The 4,747-nt window shown below is 37.3% G+C and overlaps 1 long non-coding RNA gene across 1 annotated transcript; it reads left to right on the top strand.

Annotated features, from left to right (window-relative positions):
* On the top strand, positions 1-3,294 carry LOC116378631 (uncharacterized). Its single transcript, XR_004212317.1, has 3 exons — positions 1-70; positions 722-884; positions 1,902-3,294. It is a non-coding gene; the product is annotated as an uncharacterized LOC116378631 (long non-coding RNA).
* The last annotated feature ends 1,453 nt before the right edge of the window (positions 3,295-4,747 follow it).

Here is a 4,747-nt window from a genome sequence, read left to right as displayed (position 1 = left end):
GTGTCAGACACAGCGGCAACTGTGAAGACATCCCTTGCCCTTCCTGAAAGCCCTCGGTTGATCATCCTAGGTAAGCACTAAGCCCTGCAGCTATAGCGAGTTCAGTTGTAGTGAGTTTTTTTCTTATATACTGTATATAATACACACACCTTTACATTTTTGTAAATGGATACTAATTAATAAATAGCTTAGCATGAATAAATGGATACATGAATACATAGTTTTAGATAGTTATTAAACAGTTGAGTCTCTACAATACAGACTCAGTAGGTTATAGAATAATATTTTCTCTGGTATGTCAGTAGTTTGTTTCTCTCTCTATTTTTCTCCACTGATTAAGGTGTCCTTATAGCTTGTAAAAATGTAAATAGTTCGTCTGATCTTCTCCGTCCCTTTGTAGATTTTCCAAGTGTATGTCCTGTAGTGATTTTGTGATTATTTGGCTAAAGATGTCTCTATTAAGAGACAGTCACTACGTTTTATGCAAGACTATGTGCAATAAAGAGTTGACGACACTGCTAAAACCTGGATACATCAAAAGGCCACACAGCATTAACCATCCTGATATCTATCAAAAGCTTACACTGTTTTGAAATCTTTTCAAATATCAGTTGGAAATGTCAGTACAATACAAAAACAATATAGCAGTAAGTTGCCACTTTATAATACGTCAAATGGTTAATTTGACATTCAGCCTAACTCTGTTTGCATTTTGTTTAAGGTCCAATTATTCCTGATCAGCGTTGGATGGTTAGCATTGAGGGCCACGTGGTGTGCGAAGGAGCATCGTTTGTGTTGGGGCTTGCTGTTGTCTTCACATGCTACTACAACTTCAACCTCCAATATCAGGATCAGGCTGCCTGCACACTTGAATTCATACAGCGGTAAGTTTGAATACCATATCGAGTCATTAGTTTCAGGTGTTCCGACCTTACAGCTCTCCTTGCATTTATCTTTGTGTGAAAGATATAGTATCTTTAGGATGCTAGCTTAAAAGCTCTTTAAAGGATAGGTACTTCGATCGGAGAACGGAGCACAGAAAGTTCATTCCAGAAGGAAATTTATCTTCGCTTGGGTGTGTATATATGTGGTTCTAAAATAAACAGAAGAAACACACATTCAACTTCAGCAGTTATCAGATTTTTTGGGGCTAGAGACCCCTTGCAGGGGAGAAAAATAGCGAAAGACCCCCTCATTATGGTAACACCGGTTAAGCTTATGCTTACTAGCATTTGTACTCTTAGATGCCATTGGAACTATTTGTATTCTAATGCTTTTCAATCTAAATGCTTCAGATCCGTTTCATAGTGATAAACAACACAATCTCGTATTGAATCAGGGGTGCTTTGTAATTATATTTTGCTTAAGCCTGGCTGGCATATGGCTTTGGTTCCCATCTATAGATATGCACCTTTTTAACTCTTCACCACTATTTTATAATTATTAGTAAATTATTTTGCGGACCCCACTTTGAGAATCACTGATTTTAGGTTACAATCACTAGAAATACACTTGATTAATTGCTAGCTAGAATAAACTATTCTGTGGTCCACATAGCCCTGTAGTGGCCAAATAATGTAACGGCAGTACTGAAAACAACCACATGGCGAAACACCGCGACTGTAATAAATGTGTACTTATGTAGAAGAATTGTAAAGTTATCAAAAAACCCTGAATGTTATTTGCACATTCCAAAGATGTGACAAAACATAAGGAAAGTAAGTGGTATTAGCAATAAATATAGCTCAATTTTCCCCATATATCTACTGTAATATGCATTGTAAACATAAAGTAGGAAAAAGAACGATTATGCCAACAATATGTGGTGGCTATTAACAATAGTTTAGAAGTAGTTTGACTCACGTTTATTTATTTTTGTTTTACCTTGCCATTCTTGCCAGAAGCTGTGTTGGAATCAACCCAGAGAGAGGGACAAAGGCACATCAGGGAAAGGTGACCAGCAAGAAGAGCGGGAGACTGGTCCAAAAGAAAGTGACATCCCTGAATCCGCATGTGTGCACCCTCTTGAGGAAGCTCATGGATTTTGAGTGGGACTTTGTATGAGTTTATCACTACCCTGACTCTGTCCATAAAGTTCAAATGAGTACACACACACACAAATCCTTCATATCTCACTCACTTACTCACTGACCACCCCGCTATGTCTCACTCATTCACATTGCTATTTGTATGGGCTATTTTTGTATTTATTTTTATTTAATTCTCTTTACAATGTCCAAACGGGCATTATTTCTGTTTAATATTGAAGTTGGCTATTGGGTTAGCACACAATATTGTTCAACAGCATGGATCTGTAAAGTAAAACCCCCTAGCGTAATGGGGGGGCTCTTTCCTTTTGAAACAAAGAAGTATTTACCCAGTCCGTAAAGTACAAATGTTTCAGCCTGTCACTCACTCGGATAACCACACACAAGTTTATTCATAGCAGTATTTTTATGTGCAATAGCTATTTTGTATTTTGGGCTAGCACACAGTATTTTTCAATAGTCAGTATTGTTTTGTCAAGTAAAACCCCCTAGCGTAATGGGGAGGCTCTTTTCTTTTGAAACAGATTAGTAACTGTATTTACTCAGTTCGTTAAGTACAAATGTTTTCAGCTCACTCGGATAACCAAACACTCACTTCGAAAAATACACTCTCACACATGCAACTTATCCATACCATTTTGATTTGTAAAGGCTTGAATATCTGTTATTTGGATGCTACTTTTGCTCAAACTTTGACTATTCTAATAAACAAGACCATTATGAATATATCTTATTGTCTTGTTTATTGTTGTAAATTGTTATTTTTCATGCTTGTTAATTTTACAGATGCTTCCACTACAGTTTCCTAAATATTTTGGGGTAAAGAGCCGATACTGAAATGTTTGGAATTAATTTAGCAATTTAATTTACATTTTGATTTACTGTATTTCCCCAATACAGTATTAATGCTGTAAATTGCACTGTAGAGATAATGTAAATTTTACAGTATCTTACAGGTGAAACTGCTGCCAGTAAAATACTGTAATTTTACAGTGAAAGGTTTTACAGTGTAGTTATGTTGCCTAAACCTAACCAAATAATTTTGTGTTGCTGGACTTGAATAGGAAAACGCAAGAAAAGTAAAAGAACTTTTTCCTAAGATACATACGAACCGTTGAAAGAGACTACATTGTTAAACGTGTTTTTTCTTCATATTATTACATTATATTCATTCTCCATACACTCGCACGTCTCCTTAAGATGGTTATGTTGCTATATCTGATCCATACCTTTATTGCATTGACATTACTTCCCCGTTTTCATACACTAATATTTTCTTAAACCGAAAAAACAAACAATAATAACTTCCAAATGATTGGTGCTGTCTGGAGATTGTAATTGTCAGGCTCTCACTCTCTGTCATCCAAACACTCACCCGTGTTTGTCATGGCCTGAACTTTGGGCCGTTTCCATAGCAATATCCACCCCCCACCCACCGGTGACGATGTCAGCCAGCCAGCAGTCACTTGCTCCTGTCTTCCCTCTGCAATAACCGATTATGTCTTCCTCTCCATCGTTCCTTTTCCATTTGTTCTGTCCAGCAACATTCCCCCTGAGTATCTATGAAAATGACCTGGTGTGATTCCACATTTGTTAGGGTACGGGTGTTTTATGATGATGATGATGAGGAGAAACAAAAATCGCCACAAAGATTGTTTAGGATCAAAATACGTGCTAAAGGTTCATCGAGGAAGGAAGTCGCATCCCCTCCAGGTGTGACAGAAGGAGTCCTGCAGACCTGTATGACTGAGGTATGAAGCATTCATTATGTACGAGGCAGGAAGTGCTGTCGCAAGTACAATAAATAATAACTGGATCAGGAAGAGGCTTTGGTTGTCAAAGGAGAGATGAGCACAAACATTAATGTGGAATCCGCGCTTTGGTGTTCATTTGAACAAATATAACAAGAAATGTTTCTAAAATACATTACCTTCACTAGCTTTAACCTTTGTTTTGGTTCTGATTTTTTTTTTTTAATAGAATTTCTCTATTCCTGTCTGTGTTCATTTGTGCACATGTGTGTGTAGGAAGTCTGTAGAAAAGGCAACCTCCCACTCAGTGACCCATGCACTGCTTTTTAAAATAGAAATACTGCACTTTTGCTCCAGTTCCTAACTTCAACTTTTTCAGTTAGGGGGACAGTCAGCAGGTCTGTTACGCCCTCTGTTGTCACAGGGACACTCAGCTTTACCGTTCAATCATACATTTGTCTGAAGAAACCACAAAGAGCAGAGGCACAAAAGAGGCATCAAAAGTTGAGTCATTGTCGACCTTTTATAGAACTTTCATACATGAGGAAATTGAATTGAGTTAAAGGAAAGTACCACTATTATATACTAACCTGGGTCTTATATTCATAGTTGTGGGCAATCTGACCGTGGGTAACGCTAACTTCTAACCACGTCAATATTGCACTTACCATGTAAAAATTTGATAATTCTCCAAATCTTCAAGTTTTCATAAATCACTTTTAGCTATAGTAGCTAATCCAGGGGGTTACTTTCTTTGTTTAATTTTGGTTGGGCTCAAATGATTTGCTTAAACCTGAAATGGAAATGTTTCGCACTGCTTGCCCCAGTATACGTTGTTTTGGGGGTATTTGTTTGTTTGTTGTTTGTTGTTTTGCGTATAGCCAAAGACTCATAATCACAGTGGTCACATTTGTGAGAATAAGACCCAGGTTGAAAAATGAGCACAAA

Source organism: Anarrhichthys ocellatus, unplaced genomic scaffold, assembly GCF_004355925.1.
Source record: "Anarrhichthys ocellatus isolate YVR2014 unplaced genomic scaffold, GSC_Weel_1.0 scaffold2910, whole genome shotgun sequence".
NCBI classification, from domain to species: Eukaryota; Metazoa; Chordata; class Actinopteri; order Perciformes; family Anarhichadidae; genus Anarrhichthys; species Anarrhichthys ocellatus.
The sequence above is the reverse complement of the archived record's forward strand: the minus strand, read 5'-3'. Positions and strand labels throughout refer to the sequence as shown.